The 20,646-nt window shown below is 49.3% G+C and overlaps 1 long non-coding RNA gene across 1 annotated transcript; it reads right to left on the bottom strand.

The window, feature by feature from the left end:
- Positions 1-725: 725 nt before the first annotated feature.
- LOC118609940 lies at positions 726-15,448 on the bottom strand. The gene is made up of 2 exons (XR_004953503.1): positions 15,311-15,448; positions 726-2,726 (listed from the first exon to the last, which is right to left on the bottom strand). It is a non-coding gene; the product is annotated as an uncharacterized LOC118609940 (long non-coding RNA).
- Between the last annotated feature and the right edge of the window lie 5,198 nt (positions 15,449-20,646).

Genomic DNA, 20,646 nt, shown 5'->3' with positions numbered 1-20,646 from the left:
GGGTTTGTTGAGTCCAGGGATAGCTTATGCTGTTACTGCAAACGAGGAGAGAGAGGACAGGTGGGCTTTTGACCAGGTTACAGCAGTGGAGGTGGAGACTTGTGGTCGAATTCTAGGTATTTTAAAAGGAAGGACCAACGGGATTCACTGCCACTTTATATGACCCATAAGAGAAGAAAGAAAAGCAAAACGATGCCATTGCCACTCCCTGCCACGAGCGTGTATTCCGGTGAACATGGTGGCCAACCAAAGGCATTCGTATGGACAGGATGAAGTTTTCACGAAAGAACTAAGGAAACAGTGGGTGGGTGAGGCCCGTCAAGGAGGGAAGAAATGATGCATGAGGGGGTGTCCTTTACTTTGGAAGGGTATCATGCTTGTCACTGAAGCTCCTGCTGGGAAGTGATCGCCCAGTGTGGACAGGTAATGGAAGTAGCATAGTCCAGAAGCACTTCATGACCTGAGAGAATTTGAAGAGGGGAGATGTAACTCGTCACATCTGTATTACCATGGGAACTGTGGGATCAAGGTCCTGATCACCACCATCCACAACACACATACACGTCTATCTTTCTCACTTCTGAAATTCACGTTAAACAAGGTGTCCCTTTTGTTGGAGCTCATTGTCCATTAGTTGAACTGAATATCTTGTCTAAAAATGTCAAGTCCGTAAAAGAATGGATCGAGACACTTAAGTAATCTAAGGGAAATAATTGTCAATGACCAACTGTTTTATATTTATTTCAGTACATGGCACACCTAGATTAGAAGAATAGCAATGCGCAGGGATGTGCCCTGTGAAAATCTGCTTTTAGGTGATAATTAGAATCCTATTTTTCCATTGCCTTCTATTATGATTTCCGACGTGTGTAATTGAACTTCTGCTCTCCCACCAGCTATAGGGTTTCCCAGGACTGCCCTTCTCTATGCGATATCATCTTTATGCCAATATTTTTATAGACCAGGGGAGCTGTTGGCGTTTAGTTCTCTCGGAAGGCATCTTGGTGTCCTGCTCATAGCCAGGCATCCATTTTGAGCTGGGTTTTTGCAAGGAAGCTGCCTGAAGCTTTAAATGGGTCCCCCCAACCTCCGGTTCCGGGCAGTCTGCAGCCAGCTGCATTAGGAGTGAGTTATGATGTCAGTATTCCAGAATTCTTAATAAAGCCTCCTGAGCAAAAAATGCTGTTACTCCACCTCCCCTAAGTCACATTTTGAGTTGATTAACGAGCAGAGGCACAGAAAAATCTATGGCTTGGGTGGAACGAGGAAGAGTGAAATCATTTCTGCTTTAAGAAACCACCATGCCCCAATTATTTTATTTGCTAAGAAAAAGTGATTTCATTTTCTATGTATTCCCTGCTCTAAATTCTAGATTCAAAGAAAAAAAAAAAGATTCGGATCTATAACCCCTTTCTCTCTACCTTCACCCTTGCTTATTTGCTCCAAGATAGAAAATCCAGCCATGCCCTTGAGGGGGCAGCTGTCTTAGCTCTTTGGGACCTGTTTTAAATCCTATCAAGTTTACATGAAATAAATCTGCAACCCCCTGATGAAAGTCATTGCCTCCTGGCTGCAAAGAGGCGGTCCTAAGTGAAAACTGTGGTTGGCCGAGCCCAGCCTGACCCCTCCATGGTCCTTCCCAGCATGGGCACAGAGCCTCCCACCAGCTGGGGCATCTTGGACACCTAATCCTTGGGGGAAAGTCACTTGGCACAATTCACTGCTTGATATTGGTGCCTTTTGTGGAGTTGCTTAGGCTAATTAAAAGTCATGCTGTGCATGATTTTAATTAGGATTCACATCAGGCCAGGCAAGGCTTTCAAAGGGAGAGGAAACCACACACTGAGCTTTCAGAGAGTGGGAGAAGGCAGGGAGGGAGGACTGCTATTTATAACCCTTCCTGCCACGTGCCCACTGTGGAGGCCAACAGACATGTCTCCCCTTTCCAAAGGGCATAGGAGCAGGAACTCGGGAGTCCGATTCGGTCTGCTTGGTTCACATTTTCATAAGCCGAAGTTTCTGGAATTTTCCAGAGTTTTCCTTCATTGTAGTAGAGGGCTGCACACTCCATTTTATTAAAGATGAGAAAGAGTCAGCGTTTTGAACTCCAGCCCACCATTGACTCTCGGAGTTTTCACATCCTTGAAGTTCAGCCTCTAGATTCACATTGGACCCCGGCTGGTTATGAACAGGACGCAGAACCACTACTGCCTAGCAGAGCTGGTGCTGTTTCAACCCGGTTTGACCACCCGGGGTCAAATGAGTCATCCCGTGTCAAGCGCTTATGTGCAGTGCCTGACACACAGTGGTAGCAGCTATTATGAATATAATCATTTCACATGTTTCCTAATGATTTTAGTTTCTGTGAGATCAGAGATTGGGTTCGATTCATCTTTGTACTCTGAGGGCCTAGAAAATTGCTGGTCCATCACTGCCGTTGTATAAAATGTTTGTTGATTTCCTCATGAGGAGATGAAATACTCAGTCATAGCCCACTCTCAACGGGAAGATGCTTGTATCAATGGGAATGACCTAACTCTGTCTTATGCTTTAAAGATATCTCGTCTCATATGAACAAGATATATGGAGCCAAAAGATCCCCGGACTGGTGCGGCAGCAGTAGGACATCACCATGAATGCAGAGTCTTTCCACACTTGTGCTTTTCATCCTCATGTCTGCATCCTCATGACCACAGTATGGCTGCCAAGATCTTGCTCTTTCATCCCTAGAAGGCAGAAAGAGTCAGGGGCAAAAGGTTTGTCATGAGGCTATGTCTGTTTTTGTTTCTTTGTTTGTTTTACAGTGGGCAGCCCCTAACATACTTCTTACATTTCATTCGCCAGAAGATTCACACGCCAACTCCTGAACCAATTGCTGGCAAAGGGGAAAAGGATATAACCATGATGGTTATAGCTCAGATTAATCCTCTGGAATCGAAGACGAGTTAGCTTCCCTGAGATGCTGAAATTACTGTTACTAGCTCCTATCTCAACACAAAATCAGGGATCCATTTGCAGGGAAGAAGGGTGAGGTGATGGCTGTTGGTTAGACAACCAAGAATGACCGCTATTACTATTCCTGTTGTAGTCGTTACTGGAACATTGTGCTAACTCTATGGAAACTTGACCCTTATCATCAGCTCTGCTGTAGTGAAGTGGATGCTCACTACCCAAGAAGTTACAGAAGACCTGGGAAGTAGGTTCCACGTTGCCAGTGGGGACACAGTGTCTTCTCTCTTTCCATTCGACATCGTTAGCTGCATGTGCCTCATGAGCGTGAGGTGGATGCTGATGCATGCAGCTGAATCTGTGCCCTTCTCCTAGTAACATCTGATATGTCTGTCTCCTTGGTCACCAGCTTAGCTTTCGAAGGTAGGGAGGCTTTTTACAAACATGCTATTTAGATTTAAGTACCAACATAATCTGCTAAAAGTATTAGAAGCAGTCACCCCAGAGTACAAGAAAATTGGGGCAAATGGAGTAAGAAAATGTCTTTTCTGGAACAAATCTTATAGAACTATCTGATTATTTAATCTGTGTGCACATACAGTCGATGCAATAAATAGCAAAAAACAAAATTGTGGTCACTCGTAAAGGGGGTCTGCCTCCCAGCCTTGACCTCACCTCCATGGCCATGGGCAGCAACTCTGACCCAGGTCCCTCCCCCACCTGACTCCGGCCTTTTCCCTTCTCCAGTTTGGCTGCTGCTTCTCAGCTGGAGCATAAAGCAAGAGAGGAGATTTCACCTAATCACCTGGGTCATTTTCTCAAAAATTGGTTTCTTTTTAACCGTTTTTCATGAGGAACAAAAAAGAACATGAGAGGCAGCCAAATTGTTGTCCCTGCTGGCTCTTGCTCTGGAGGGGAGGCTGGCCTGAAAGGGCAAATGCCTTTGGAGCGGGCTTCAATTTTCAATCCATCTGGAGAGATGGCGGCCTCAGTACCGCTTTATGAAATGAAATGGCCACTCCGAGAGAGGCAAATAAATCGGAGTGAAATGCTTTTGACACAAGCTGGAGAGCAGCTGTTAGCTTGGATGAGAGGCCCAGAATCGACTTCTATTAACTCCTGTGGTTCCAGTTCTTTGAAAGTGTCTTAAAGCTTAAAACCAAAAGCCAACTCTGAGGACTGGCATTTGAGCCCAGCTTGGGTCCTAACTTGCTGTGTGGACAAGGAAAAGTCGCTCACCCTCTCTGGGCTTCATTTCTGCATCTGGCCAGTAAGGCAGAATGATTTCAATACTGAATGCTCAAAGGGGTCATAGGAAAAGCAAATAAAATCATAGTAGTTGCCTCAAATCATTACTTTATGGGCTATTTAAGTCATTTTCTTGGGCTATGGCAAACCCCGAGTAGCAGCCCTGTAAATGAGGCCAATCTGCTGTCATCATGGCCTTGTTATCGGGGTTGTGTACGCATCAGTAAGGATGTGTATGAGAATGAAATCCACACAATTTGAGATGGTAGCTAATTCTTCAGGGAAGGTGGTCCGGGCATGGCGTATAGGGGGTACACAAAGGGCTTCGACTGCCTCCTGATGTCTGGGAGGTAGACACGTGGATATTCATTATAGCACTTTTCCTAACTTTTGTTTATCTGCACTACAGTTTCTCAATTTCAGTGACGTCGACATTTGGGGCTGGATGATTTCACGTTGTAGGGAGCTGTCCTGTGAATTTTGGGATGTTTAGCAGCATCCCTGGCCTCTACCCTCTTGATGCCAGTAGCACCTTCCCCCTCTGAGATGTGAAACCCAAAAGTCTGTCTCCAAACATCATCAAATGTTCCCTACGGGCAAAACTGTCCCCAGCTGAGACACTAGGCTAGATAAAAGAGAGCTTATGTCTCAGAAATGTCAGATGACTTCCTCAAGGTCACACCGTGGGTAAATGAAAGAGACCAGCATTCAAGTCTCCTCCATCCCATTTGGGGCTCTTTAAAATCTATCCAAGTGTCCCTCAGATGCAGATATTTTTGTTGTTAAGATTACAGTGGGGTTGTAGCAGATATAAACACATCTGGATGCATGGGACAGAAAATAAAACATAGAAGAATTATCTTTAGTTGTATATCAAATATAATAGTAACTGTAGTGCTAGTAATTAGATATTGACTATTTAAGGGCCTGTAAACAAAGCAGCCAGCCATGCGTCTGCACGCCCGCCCCCCGACCCCTGACGCCGGTGAGCAGCAGAGGTGGCGGATGGATCTGATTTTCCGTCACCATGTCTCAGTTGCCGGGGGGCACGCTGAATGGGCTCATTCACCCACATTGAGTACTATTTTGGGGTTTGAATATGCTCAGTAGTTCCTATACTTGATGTTCGCTTTGTTTACTAATTTTAGAATTTGAGCCAAACCCAGCATCTCCCAAAGAGGAGGGGCCTTCATCCCACAGCCCCGCAGCAGAGCTGGGTGGAGACTCTTGGCTGGAACTCACGGGGTGCATCGTGCTTAAGAGGAAATGGAAATCCTGGAGAGATGAATAAACCATAAACAAGCACCTCGCCACTTACAAATGTAATTCAAATCCAGAGGCTAATAGGCGATGTGCTGGACGCAAATGGGCACTGTGTAACGGGAAGGTTTTGTGATGAGGGCAGGTCAGCAGGCATTGAGGATGCTCTGATACAGAGTCCTGTGCTGGGTGGACAGCTGGTCTATAAGAAGTCTGATGCCTCCTCTAGTTTAACACTTTCCATTAATTCATAAGATATAAAGAAGATACTTCTAGTCCAGAACGTGGCTCGACCTTTCAGAGGGCCTCAGTCTGCTTTTTAAAACTGATGTTTGCTAAATGCATCCCAGGCATAAGCCAAAGAAAAGACAAGCTAGAAATCTCACCGCACTGTATCTAACTCACTGACAAATTCAAGGGCACTTGCAAAAGGAGAAGGAAGTGCAGAGAAGGACTAGGCAGGTGGGGATCCAGCCAGCCTTTGGTCTCATAGGGATGGGGATGGGCCAGACACTAGATGCCATGATGTCTGAACTGTCCAGGAAAACTCAGAAAATCTGCAGAAAGTAGATGCCACCTATTGCTATTGGGATTATTTAATTTTCACCATTCAACTGACTTTTGCATAAGATGGGACTCCATTGCAAAAGAGAGAGATTGGTTTGTCCTTGACTCAGAAAATTCATGAGACTGAACATTCTTGGATAAAATCACCTAAAAACATTAAACAACAAATCGTCACGTAAACAATTACACTGCACCAAGAAAATACGCTGCAGAGAGATGGTGCTATGTTGGGGAAAGATCAATCCGGGAAGGCTTCCCAGAGGAGGGAGTTCTCAGTTCGTCTCAAGGGGACTCAGGAGATGGGATTGGAGGAGAGCTGAGCCCAGGACTCCCAGGAGGAAGAAAGGATTGTAGAAAACCCAAGAAATTGTAATTGGCAAATCTTGCACTAATGCCTTGGTCAAGAGATGGACCTGTTTCCTGGCAAGGGGCCATCAGCACCTGACAAGTCCCTCTGGTGTCCACGGGCAAGAGATAAATCAGACATCACAAGTGCACGCAGTTGAGGACATATTATGATCATGTCAGGGCCAGGGATCTGCCTGAGCATCACGAATGTTTATGAATATTAATAACCATTTGTTCCCAAAGGACCACAAATCAGTTAATTAAGGCCCTGTCAACCTGTTTATATTATCTATAAATGAAAACCCATCAGCAGCCAAACATGAAATTAAGCGGGCTGTGTGTGGGCCGCTACCATTTCTGGATAAATTACACAGCCGGCCCCGCCCTTGGCGCGGAGGCGGGTATTTCTCTTCCCATCCTCGTTTTAATCAAGTCACTGGTTACAGGCATATGATAGATGGTGTTTCGCCTTGCATCCCCGCATGGGGGGAGGGGTGATTTAAGACTGTCAGTAAATTAGCTGCAATCCAGAGTCTTGGAGGAGAATTACCTATAAATCAGTGTTCCATAGACAGGTAATCAGGCCCCGAGTCCAGACACTGATCACCATAGGTCCAGATCTATTCGTCTTCTTCCTGGAACCATGGGACTGGGGTGGGGGACCCGAGTCACAGCCACCACCTGGTTCATGTTCCATCTGGATGTCTCAGCATCAGGGGTCTTAGGTACACTCTATGAAACAAGCCTCAAGAAATCAGAGGCAGAGAGAGAGAGAGAAAGAGAGAGAAAGAGAGAGAGAGAGAGAGAGAGAGAGAGAGAAAGAGAGAGAGAGAGAGAGAGAGAAAGGCATAAGAGACTAAAGCACGGAGAGGGAGCCATTCTTGGAACAACCAGCAATCGTCGGGTACTGTGTTTGGAGCCGGACATAGACACACCAGCAAACAGAACGGAGAAAAGGTGGGCAGTACAGGTAGGAATAGAGGTGATCCAGCCCGGAATTGAGAAACCCCATCTTCTATGCATTACATGGGCGAATCCTTCCCCAAAACGTCCTGATCCCAAAAATCTCCTTGTGGGGCAAGTTCTTGTAATATTTTTTCCTTTGGGATAAAATGAATGTAGTTTTCTGATCACATTTATGCTAAAACAATGCTAAGTTCCATGCAGTTGCATTAAAATGGGCAGAATTACTTGAAGAGTTAGAACGAATTATCAATATACACAGTCCTTTCAGTAGAAGTCGTGGAGAACCGGGGTCCTCTGCGCAGATCCCAGAGGGGAAGTGGCCTCCCTGGTTCGTATTCTGGTTCTGCCATTTACGAGCCATGTGACCTTGGGCAAGTGTGCCTCAGTTTCCTCATCTGTAATAGGAGACTAAAAATAAGCTTGGCCATTTGGGAGGGTTAGAGGCATTCATGCACGTGAAGTGCAACCTGTTGGCTCTCTGGAAATCGCTTGCCTGAGGGGAAGTAGGTAAGGAGCCCATCACAAGCCAGCTGTGCAACCTGGGGAGGTTAGCAACCTCTCTGTTCTTCCGCTCTCTCCAGGGGCTCCACATTTCCGTTTGCACTAGGCCTGCATATTGGGCAGCCGTTCCTGCCCTCACAAAGGTACTAGATATAATTCTGCTGGATGAACTAGGCTGAGGCAGGAAGCTTCTTTCATTCACTCCTGAACACACAAGCAACATTCTTCCCTTGAGCCCAGCTGCTCTGTGTCTATCTGTCTGGGCAGGGAAGCTCCCAAGCCCTGGACGCTGGGTCCCAGTACAATTTGCCTTACAAAGGCTTCCTCTGTCCCTAACGGATGTCCACAAATACAGTTTCCCAACTGAAAAGTACTCCAGAGTCAACCCGGCAGGTAGAGCTGGTGCTTACGCACCAGGCGCTACGCCGAGTCAGGGCTGGGGAGAGACAGGGCCGGCACGGAATCTGCCACCCTGTCCTTACTAGTCTTCTGTTGCTGCTAAAGCAAATGACCACAAACCCGGGTGGCTTAAAACGACAGAAATGTATTCTTTCGCCGTTCTGGAGCCCAGAAGTCTGAGATCAAGGCGTTGATGGGGCCACGTTCCGTCCCAAGACTCTAGGGGAGAACGCTTTCCCGCCTCGTCGGGCATCTTTGGCTTGTGGCTGCGTCACCCCACTCTCTGCCTCCATCCTCACATCGCTCCTCTTCCTCTCATGCGGAGGATGCCTGTCCTTGGACCTGGGTCCGCCTGGTTAATCCAGGATGATCTCATCTTGAGATCTTTCACTTCTTTACATCTGCAAAGACTTTTTTCCAGATAAGATCACATTCACAGGTGCTGCAGCTTGGGACCTGGTCCGACCTTCTCAGAGGCCACAACTCGATCCACCGCACCACCTCCGACGGCGAGGAGAACGGCACGAAGGCCAAATGGACACAGAAGCAACGCAGCTCACGCGCGCAGGGTGCGCCCTGTGCGTCAGGAGGGGTTCTAACCGCCGTCCATGTGTGTTAACTCATCCGGTCTTCATGGTGACAGGTGCTGTTATTATACCTGCTCTGTAGATGAGGAAACTGAGACGTGCAAACCTAAGCCATGTGCCTCCAGCCGCCCAGCTAGTGCTGATCAGAGCCAGCCGCGGAGGCCAGCAGCCTGTCCGTCTGCAGAGTGTGACTTGCTCACCGCGGGCTGCTGGTTCTCCAACCCAGGTGGTGCCAGGCCAGGCAGGTGACATGAAGAATGAAGAGGCCTCCAGGGAGGGGAGGGGAGAGGTGGTAGGGGCGGGGCAGGGAGCGTCGGGGTGCGGCTCCTGGGCACCGGCCAGAAGCAGGCCTTTCGCCTCCCCCTATTTTTCAAGAAGAAGGTAAGATCCCAATTTTTATGTGGGAATTCCCAATGATTAGATTATTTATATTTTTTAAAAACCTAATGACCCACAGCAGTAACCTGTAAATCAGCAGTCTGCCTGCCACCTCAGGGTACAGGATAGGGCTATTAATTCCAACTTTGGGAGTCAAAAGTGCAGAGACCAGCTCCAGTCTTGACTTCCAGGACGTATAGAGTTGAGCCCGCAAGGCCTGGCCGCTCTCCACGCAGGCGGACTCCGAAGCCTCGCTCTCATCTGTCGGTAAAGGAGCCATCGGTGGGAGGTGACAGCGACCGTAACTCTGTTTTTATTATTATGGAGCACTGGTCATTTCTGGCTGAGTGGCGCTGAGTGATGGGTGGTGATTTAGGAATCTTATGGAGGGATTAGATAGGTGAAGGTAAAAAAGCATTTTCCTCCGAGGCCCAGACTGGCCGCAAACAAGTTTCTGTGGAGGATGCTGATAAAAAGCAAATTATTTTATTCTGTTCAAAATCAATTCCAACTTCAGGCTGCAGAGTCTCCCAAGAAATAAGGTATTAACACTTATCGTATGGTGCTGAATTCTTCAAGGAATAGTAATCCTTAAACAGACAGAAGAGAAGTCATTTTTTAAGCATTAAAATCCAGTCTCGTGCGCTGCCCATCCTTCTTCTTAACGAGCCATGCGCTGTCTTGATGTATTTGGTGTGAGAAAAGAATTCAAATCACATTTCAACTGCTTCGAGTGATTCCAGAAATACCAAGAGTACGTCCTTCTCCTTCTTCAGAACCTTCTCCTCATCCTCATTGGTGCCTGAAATGCCACCAGAAGAGAGTCTCATCTCAGATTTCCAGATGGTGAGAACTGCCTGGAGGAAAGTCCACATCGAACCTTATATTCAAGCCTCTCAGATGAGGACATGAGAATATATTTTCCACAAGCAATTGTCGATAAGGGAAAACTAGAATTTCTGGCACAATGTATTCATGGTCCCAGCATTTAAGATTTTGGGGAGCAGAACAATCTCTGGGGATGTGACCTAGCAGAGTAGAGAGATCACCAGGGACCTGATTTTGAATCCTACTGGTTATTCATTTGCCCGACAAATATTTGGGGAACATTTACAATGTGACAAGCCTCCATGCTAGCACTAGTTTGTGAGTTGTGTGACTTTAGACAAAGCACTTTTCTGAGCTGGGTGAGTTAGGTCAGAAGCAATAAATATGAGGACATTTGGGTCACTTTCCCCTATTTCCCCATGGCAGACATCGCTAAATGATCACAGTGTTTCCATCTTGCTGCAATGGGGGTGGGTTCCTAATCCAGTCGAGTGGCTCTGAGTCGTTCATATCAGTCAGAAAACTGGTGAGGTTATGCTGCATAACAGACAAACAAAAGTTGCTTTTTCACCTGGGCTGGAGAGCTCTGCCTTGAGTCACCTTCTCTCCAGGATTCTAGCCTCTCTCATAAGATTTTTCAACCTTGGTAATATTGAAGTTTTGGGTGGAATTATTCTCTTATGTGGGGGCCTGTCCTGTGTATTGTAAGATGTTTAGCAGCATCTCAGGCCTCTACCTATATTGCGAGTCGAATTGTATCTTCTCAAATTCGTAAGCTGTAGTCCAAACTCCCAGTACCTCAGAATGCGCCCTGATGTAGAAATAAGTTTGCTGCAGGTGTAATTAGTTAAGATGAAGTCATACTGGAGTAGGATGGGCCCCTAATTTAAAATGACTGGCGTCCTTTCAAAAAAGGAAAAATTTGGAGACGGAAATGAACATAAGCAGAGTGCCGTGTGACAATGAAGGCAGAGATCAGGAGGATGCTTCTATAAGCAAAGGAATATACAGGATTGCCAGCAAACCACCAGAAGCTAGGGGAGAGGCATGGGACACATTCTTTGTCACAGCCCTCAGAAGAAACCAGCCCTGAGGATGCCTCGATTTTGGACTTCTAGCCTCCTGAACGGGTAAGACAATAAACGTCTATTATTTAAACCACCCAGATTGTGGCACTTTGTTACAGCACCCCTAGCGAATGAATACAGCCCACGAGATGCGGGCAGGACCCTCCCCCCAAGTCGTGGCAGCTGAGTCGTAGACATTTTTAAATGTCCTCTGGGGGTGGGGCGGGGCGTCATCCTCGGTTGAGAGCTCCTGCTCTCTCAGGAGCATTTCCAGAGACAAGTGAGCATGCAGATGATGGTACAGGTGTCCCCACTCCAGGCTCACAGGGGTCCCATTAGCCGGAACACATTCAACAGCATGGGAGCCCCTCGGGGTCTGCTCGGCGCCCAGCCCCATCCCTGTCGGCCCTGCCTCCCAAGCTGTTCTTCTTCCAGGGAGAGCAGACGTTGCCCCACTTCTCATCCTCCCTGTGGGCATAGGGCACCCTGCCTGGGTTTCTGGGGGGTGGGGTGGAGGTCAGGGGGTGCTTTCCTGGGGAAGGCTTCAGAGCAGACACCCGCCTTGGGAAGTGAGAGCGAACAGATGTGCTTCTGCGGTCTCCATGGAGATGTGCCAACCCAGCAACCGTGATGAGCAGCCGCGCTTGGCCCTGGAAGCTTTTGTCTTCACAGAGTCATTCCTTGAGTGCAAACATGGAAAGCAAATCTTCCAGTTATCCAGAGGGATGGGGGCTTCCCTCCTGGCCATTGGGGCCTTGGCTGACCAGGATACTCCAAAGCAGGGCATATGTGTGGGGGCCCTTGATGAGCTCTCTGGGGACCGTAGGCACAGGTTTTGGTTAAATAATCTTCCGCTCTACCTGAGGTCTTTTCACTTGCTGCTATTGAAACACACTGATGCCAGCTCTAGCTGTGGGAGAAAGTCCCCACAGGTCTGCCCTGAAAGGAAGAGAGTAAAGAACAACCCTAGCGTCTCTCAAATGCATGACAAAAAGCATGTATAAGAGGTAGAGGCAGATAACCCGAAGATTGCACGGCCATCATCCATTCAGCAAAAATCAGAGCCCCTATTGGGTGCCAGCAGTGAACACCTCCGCTGTAGTCCCCTGTCTCGTGGAGCTGACACACTGACAAATAAATAATTCCAGCCGAGGACATCAGACCAAGTCATAGGCGAGAGGGTGATGAGGGCATGTGTTGCGCAGGGCACGGCAGGACAGCTTTTCTGAGGAGGTGACGTGTGAGCAGGGGCCCGAATGAGGAGAAGAGGCCAAATGAGGACCACAGGGAAAAGCGATCCAGGAGGTAGGAACAGCCAGCGCGAAGGCTCAGAGTCTATTTATTTAGATTCTGAAGCATCTGCCAGTTAGAGTTGTGCTCATCCACTCAGGATGCTCCTGGGCTTCATGAGGGCGGAGGTGCAGCCTCTCATCTAGTAAGACTTTGTAAGATCGCCTTCCTCTTCTGGAAAGCAGGGAGGGCAGTGACCAGTGCAGGAAGCTCCGCGAGGGCCCCCTCACAAGTTAACTCACCCCCGGGCTTGATAATCAGCTCCTGTCATACCTTAAAACCACAGAGCCAGAAGCCTCCTTTGAGGTCATCTCCGTCCATGTTACCAAAACGTCATCCTTTGCGCCCCCAGCGCTGTCTGCATACCTGCCTCTCACCTGCACGTGGTAAAGGTCCTCAAACCAGCTATACGTCGGCTCGCTTGCAGAAGGCAACACGAATCACGACATTATTGCTAGTTCTTTTTATTTCTGATATAGTTATCCAAATTTAAAAAAAGTGCGTGTCAGGGTACCACCCGAAATCCACCCGCAATGACACTTGGTGAAACGCCGCTCTAGGTTAGCCCCTGTGTTTACACACAACCAAGGCCCTGAGATTTACAGAAAACCACACGATTGATGAGCTCGACACACTTCCCTCTTCCCTTCTGTCCTCTGGGCTGGTCATTCCAGCGGACGTCCAGGAAGGAGGCCCGATGGCCAAGCCTCTTTGTTCTGAGATATTCAAGTCTCAGTGCTCTTCGGTTTCTGCCCCCATGTCCTGCCTCCTTCTCTCTCCCTCCATGTCTCCTTCTCTCCTTCCTTTCCTTCTTCTTTCTCCCTTCCCCCATCCTCTCCCCTCTCCGTAACTGTGAAACCACCAAGCAGATTTTCGGATCTCTTCTCTGCCTAACTCACTCATTCCAAGCCACTGTCTCCAGGTGAAAAAAAGAAAAAGAAAAAGAAAAAGAAAAAAAAAACTAGAACACTAATTTCATCCTCTTTCCCATAAAGAGGAAGAAAGACCTTTATTTCTCACAAACATTTTGAAACAACCCATCACATCAAACATGAGCCAAATCACCTCCATCAGAATCCCTCTGGGAGGATTAAAGTAAGCATTCATTGACTCCATGATATTTCTTAGGTGCTCGGGTATATGCAAGACCCTGTTCAAGTCACGGGAGAGAAAGCAATGAACAAAACAAAAGTCTCACCCTGTTGGAGCTTTGTTTCTGCGGGTGGGGTGGGGGGACAGGTAATTCACAAAGAAAGATAGAATTTAAAGGAAAATTGAATGGATGAATGAATGAATGAATGAATGAATTGCCAGTGTTACCAACTTTCCAGGCAAATTCCTTTTTAAGACCTGACTTACTCCTGCTCTCCCCTGGCAGCACCCACCCCCCAAATGGCAGATGCTTCTCCTCAGTTCCCTGGACACCTGACAGGCGGCCTTGCTGAGGAGCGCCTGGAGCTCAGGAAGTGGTCGATGAATGAAAACAGATGAGCAAGCATGTGTTTATGTTCGGCTACGTGGGGATGTGCTGTGTGTCCACGCGTCGGATCACACGTGGGTGTGTTTGCGTGCTCGCTATTGATGAGGAGACGTGTGTAGGTGTGTTTGTGTGCAGTGAACTGTTTCCTGTGGATCGGAGTGATGTCGTCTCAGCAAGGGCATGGATATAGCATCCGAGTAGGAGGCTTGGTGGAATGAGACACGTCTGTGTGTGTTTCATAAGTGCGTGAGTATGTGTGTGTGTGAGAGTGCGTGCGTGTCTGAGTGTGTGTGACTTGTGCTGGGCGGGAAGGAGGCGCGCACACACACACCTAATGGTCCCAGCCTGATCGGCTGCTTTGGGTCACAGACCACACTGACCTGGCGGTGACACAGAAACTCAGAGCAGGGGCGGGTTTCTGCCCAGGACTTGGGAGGAGGAGAGAGGGCGTGGAAGGGGAGGAGAGATCCCCACGACCCTGCCCCGCAGCTTGTATCTGGCTCTCTGGGTCTCTGGCGCCGACACAAAGGGCCCCGATGTGCCGTCACCTGTCTGTGCCGGGGACATGCCTGGCGCTGCCCAGGCCTGGTGTTCGCCACATTCCCTCTCTATCTTCTTCTCCGCGAAGGGCCCTTTTAGGCCATGGAGCATTTGCCTTTGAAGAGGACACACCAGTCTGGGCTGAGCTTCTCCGGAAGGAGGCAGTCCGTGGGGCAGAGCCGCAGGCTAGTGCCAGACACCTGGCCAGGCCACCCTGGCTCCATGTCGGCGGACAAACCATGGCTTCTCAGCCGCATTGCGGGCGTGATGCGTAGAACCGCCCAGCTCCGAGAGCTTCGGGGAAAATGCAAGGTGCTGGTTCCCGTGAAGCGCCAACCAGAGCCCCGGCCACAGTCAGTTCTCGGTGGCGTTGGTCCTTCCTGTCGTCCTGCCTCCTGGCAAAACCTCCACACGCAGATTCAGGCCACTTCCTCAGACACCCGCCCTCTGGTCCCCGCTGGCTCGCTCACAGGCCGCTCCTGGGGCTGCCCTGGTTCTGCCCTTTTTCCTTCTCAGTCCCTGACACTTTCCTGGGCCAGGTCCCCGCTTCCCACCCCTTCCCCCGCTGAGGGTTGACTTTTTCTTCTTGATACTCATTCCTGTTCCATCCACCAGGAGCAAAGCCCTACAGGCCGCCTCTGGTTGTTCCCCATCACTGTGCCCCAGGAGGCCTGGTCACCCCTGAAGCACCCCCTTATTCCTGCCCCCTCCATCACTTCCAAACAGAGTCCCCTTCCTTCCAGAGAGAAAACAGGAGGGAGGGAGGCAAGAATCGAGAGCTGGGCTCGGACCTGCTAAGTTTCACTCCAGGGCCCTCCCAGTCCCCACAGAGGGTCCTGGCTCATCCCATTCCAGGAGCCCACCCACTCGGCCCGCCCTTGGCCGCTTGTTTCTCCACTTACAGCCCAGGGTTCCAAATCTCTGAGAAGAGTCTGAGTCGGAAAAGTCCTCCAGCTGATACCTCAGCTCCTTCCTCTGCCCCCAGGGAAGGACGGGCTGTGAGGATTTATTCTTGATTGAATAATATATGCTAATCTATGCACTGCGGGAGGCCTGGGGCTCCTGGGCTGCAGTCGGAGCTGCCCTTTCCTGGGGAGTGGCCAGTGGGCACATGGGTCGGAGTCAGCCCCTCTCTCCTATCCACTCAGGTCACGGCAAAGGCCAAAGAGCATCTCTGACTCCCACGCTCCCAGAGAACCTGGAATGAGGCTCGACAAGTGGTTCCAGATGCCGAGGGCCCCATGCGGAGAGGCTGCTGGAAACCAGATGCCTCCAGGAAGCCAGAGGCCCTGCCCCCAGCACCACCACCCGCCAGGCCCCTGAAAATGTCTACTGAGGAATTCAACCCAGGTCAGGTGGGACTGAGCCAAGGACCCGCCCCTCCAACCCTCGCCGACAAAATCTTTAACTGCTTGAGATGCTAGGCAGTAGCTACTGTCGGTCTTTTCAAGCTTTGAGTTCTCATGTCAAAACCGAGATCTCTGACTTCACTTGCGAAGGCTGAGCACCTGGCCACATCAGGTCAGCATCCCCGGGTACCGACCACAAACACAGGTGGCAGCCTCCTTGTGTGTGGGGCGCCCTCCATGGCCCCCAGTGTCTGCTGTGGCACCCCTGCTTGGGATGACTTGCCTGGCCTTGGTAGGAGCTCAGGGTGCAACATGGTTTCCACAGTTAAGGGGGAAATTTATAAACACAAAGTCTGTGCTCTGGTATTGAAGCCACTCATGATGTGTCCCCCACTTACCTGCCGCTTTGGGTCAGACCCCCACCGCAGGTTCTGCCCTCCACGTGTTCCCATTTTTCTAGCCTGTGCCTGCATCTTCCGTCTCTCATAAAGTTCAACAGTGAGTCCTTTAAGGACACGCTTCCAGGTCACTTCCTCCATGAAGCCCTTCCCAATCCAGCAAACCCAAATGCTGATTCAGTTTAAGACCCATGGAAACCAGATCAGCAATTCCCAAGGCCCTTCTAGTGGAGGCATTTTTGTTCCTCTGGGTAATGAAGGAAAAGAGGTCTGAAGGACCCAGGACTTCCCATCCCCAGGCCCGAGGGGGGTCCCCCTGGGCCTTCCCACCCTCCCCTCCCCACCCCGTCAAGTCCAGGCTTTGTCCTCAAGAAAATCCACAAGCCAGAGCTGAGCAATGGGACAGAAGCCCGTGAAGCCCCTGCCAGCTGTTGGCATGCGGGACCCTTAGTCACCAGAACAACTAAGGCTAGCTAATGGTCTACGAAGGCCGCCATTGGCTATGGCAGCGACTGATTCTGCCACGGGTATGGCTGCAGGAAATCATACTTAGTGGTTACATAACACCAGTAAGAGGTTAGGAAGCAAAGCCCTGCTCGGCGGCTGCAGAGCTGCCTGGAGAAGCTAACCAGCTGCTGTCCACAGGTGATGACGCCCCGTCCTGCCGCATAGGTGAGGTTGGTCTGGGGGAGACTAATTTGCCTCACACAGCCTCAGGACCCTCCAAAGGCACTTCCAGAAGACTGTGGCAGGAGCTGACCAGGCTCATCATGGGGCCTTCCAACCACGGACCTTTAGAGGGTCATTTGTCCAGTGACTCTTCCAGCTTCGTCACCTCCTAGTTGTGTAACGTAGCCTCTCTGTGCCTAGTTTCTCCATTGGTCAAATAGGAATCATTATAGAGCCATTGAGTGGAGTCAATTATTTAGTGGATGTAAAGGTACTTAGAGTAGAGCCGGGCCCATAGGAAATTCTCAACAAATGTGGGTAATTATTATTATTTTCCCAACTAATCATCTGATCTCTCTCCAGCCTTTATCCTTCTCCTTGGTCCTTATTATCACCTGGTATTCTCTGTATATTTATGTCTCTATTTTGCTTATTATCAGTTTCTCTGAGTGTAATTTAAATTGGCTGCAGGCAGGGATAATGCTCGCGGCTGTTTCTGTAGAGCCTAGAACAGTGCCTGACACATAGTAGGTGCTCCATAAACATTTGTTGAATGAATTTTAGCACTTGTCACATTGCATTGTGATTATTTACATTGTTGTGTGATTAATAAACTAATTTGAGGCTCATCTCTTTGTCTTCTTTATGATAGCTCTTGTGGACTCAGAAAAAAAAAAAAAGAATGACAAGGTGAATTTCTGTCCAATGGGAAGCAATCAGGCTTTGGGGTTCTAAGCCCCTTTCTGTCTGGGTTTCAATGTTGAAAGCTTGTGCCCATCAAGTAATTATGGTAACTGGGTACTGCCCTGGGAGGGGCATTTCTCCCGCCCAGCATGGCAGTTGGAGCCCAACCTCAACAGAGGCCGTGGAGAGCAGGAGAAATGGTTTTAATAACAGCAACTATGACTACTCTTGTGACGGTCCTAGCTGACATGTATCGAGTAGGCCAAGCAAGGTTCTCAGCGTTCCCCACATATTAAGATGTTTAATCATCACGATAATCCTCTGAGTAGTGACGATTATTATTTCCCTTTTACAGATGGATAAGCCGAGTGGCACATGGGGATTTGATTGGTCAATATGCGTAATGGGCACCCCACAAGATTAGCTGTCGTTTTATTGGTTTGCTTCAGGCTCCTAATCCTATACCAGCAAGAGTCTGGGCAGAAACAGGTGAAGGCAAACCCAAAAGAACATTCCCACCAACCAGAAACAGAAACGCTGCCCCAAAGCAGCGCCCACCATGCGGTTGCCCCCAAGGCCAGGGCACCAAATTCTTTCCTAATGGGACAGTCGTTCAGATCACATACCAGCCATCAGGACCAAAACCCGGTCTCGACCTCAGACCAGACAGAATGTGTACAAACAGCTGAGCAAATGAGATGAAACCCCAAAGAACCACCAATCCAAACAAACAGCACCGTCCCCTGGGGAGGCAGGGCCTGGCTCGTCATCAGACCCTGATGTTTTCTCGTTCTGGAGCTGGATGGAGACAGGCCAAGAGCCAGAGGGATGTCTCGAGAGCAGGTTTCTCCGGGGACCTGCAGGAATGCCGTGTTTTCTAAGGTTCCAAGCAAGTTCTCGGTGCCTTGGATCTTTGTTTGCAAAGCAGAAAACTCAGGCTGCAGAGCTGGCTCTGGGGGTAGGAACCCCTGGGAAGACAGGAAGATTGGACTCCCTTTATCCCCCTGCCCTCACCAGCCATTCTCTCAGGGTTGCTTGGCACAGACCAGAATGTCCTCCTCCTCAGAAGCCATACTGCCATAGAATGACATGGGTGGGACAGAGACAGACCTGCCATTATTGACAAAGTGGTACAAAGCCACCCGATTTTGTCTGAAGTTTGAACATGGGGTTATATGGAGAAGTCAGTGGGAAATAAGGGGTTGAGGTAGAAGAGGGTGTTTTTTACACTTTTTAAAATTATAAAATACAACACACATCCAGAAAAGTACATAGATGCATATTTATTATGATTAACAGAATGCTATCGAGTGAACATTCAGACATCCCTTGCACTACCACATCAAGACATAGATGCCCTCGGAAGCTTTCTGTGTCTCCTGGACGAATCGCAGCCTCCTCAATTCTTAAAAGTCATCACTATTCTGACTCTAGGTAAAAGTGTCCTTGCTTGCCTCTGTTTTTACACTGCTTTAGTCCACTTGCACAAACACACACTACAGTTCAGTGTTGATTGCTTTGAGACATAATGCGGGTAGGGTTGCTCGAAATACATTCTTTTGTGTCTGGCTTGTTTTGCTCAGTGGCGTGATGCCATTCCTTGACGGGATGCCTTTGGGCGAGTACATCATGTCACGTTTATTTATTGCACTGCTGATGGACACCTGGGTTGTCCGTGACACTGGAGCTATTTCCAGTGCCACTGCAGTGGACATCCTCGGACAGGCCTCCCACTGCACACGTGAGATGCACTTCTTCTGGGGATGCAGTAAGTGCAACTGCTGATCATCATGTTTTTGCATCTTTAATTCTTTTAGACAACACCAGAGCACTCTCCAAATGCCAGCCATGGGCTTGAGGTCTGGTCGCTCACCACCCGGCACTGTGGGAACATTATGTTCTCACTCAGGCTCATGCCCTTGGCTGAGGTCAGCCCTTTATCACAGGAGGCCGGTACCCAGGATGAGCATCCTGAGGTAGGAGCGGGGTACATTCACACCTGGACATGACTCTGTTTTGCCCGTGAGGTCAGCACACAAGCTACACCACTTGCGGGTCTTGACTCAGTGGCTAAGAGAAGGAGCCCTGGAAGTCCTCTCCTGGCTGCCCATGTTGCCGACCGTATTTTCGCAGGTGATTTAATTAGCCTCCTGTGCCTCGGTTTCCTCCTCGCGTGTTAAGCGTGGGTGATAACACTGACTTCTCTGAGTTGTGAAGATTAGCGAGTTAATGCATGCAAAGCACTTGGAATGCTATGGGAGTCCAGGGAATGCTCAATGGCCATTAGCCAGAACCGAGGCTGTCCGGGCTCCCACCCCTGCCTCTGGACCTCCCAGGGCACCGTGAAGATTACGTTCTAAGGGCGGTGTACACGACACGAATGGTGTGGGGTCGAAGCTGCCCATGGAGCTCAGTATACCCAGGTGCGCCATTTCTCGGTGAGTCGAGTGCCGTGCTGGGGTGAGGTCTCGATTTTTTTGGTTGAGCCTGAGGTGAAGGAGTCGACTGCCTTTAAGAGCTGGTCATATTGTAGGAAAAGTTGTGTATCTTTAAAGTGCAGAATTGCATTCAGCTCAGGAAGACTTTGGACATGGAGCACAGCGGGGCATGGGACAGTCTGGGAACAGCAGAATCTGGGGTTCCATGCTCATTCCGGGCCCAGGGTCTGGGGATGGGGGTGGGGGGCGACAGAGAGGCTGGCGTGGTCTGCACCTGTTCTGCTTCCTTTAGCAGGGCATGAAATCGCCCGAGGTGGACATGCAGCTGAGAGGAATTCACTCAAGACCAGGTTGGGGGTGTCTCAGAAACAGCATTGAGATAACACAGTATCCCATCCAGAAGTGGTCCCTTCCACATTCATTTTCAACCTTCTGATTTTATCAAGGGGAGAGTTTCAGGTTGGTGTTAGGGAGTCTTTACCCACTAACAAATGCTAATTTCTTTTTTGATAAAAGAGAAAGCCAGCTCTGCTCAGAGCCTCCAGGGCCTGTGCCTGTCAGAATGGCTTAACGGTATTTACTTTTGTGTTTAGGATTCTCCGCTATCTTCTGGCCAGCACTGGAGACCCCGTGGGGCTGGGGTTGGCTGCAGACGCTCTCAATAGAGGAAGAATCTAAGGGAGAGGGTCCAGATATTCGA

The sequence above is a fragment of the Rousettus aegyptiacus genome, unplaced genomic scaffold (assembly GCF_014176215.1).
Source record: "Rousettus aegyptiacus isolate mRouAeg1 unplaced genomic scaffold, mRouAeg1.p scaffold_m13_p_12, whole genome shotgun sequence".
NCBI lineage: Eukaryota > Metazoa > Chordata > Mammalia > Chiroptera > Pteropodidae > Rousettus > Rousettus aegyptiacus.
The sequence above is the reverse complement of the archived record's forward strand: the minus strand, read 5'-3'. Positions and strand labels throughout refer to the sequence as shown.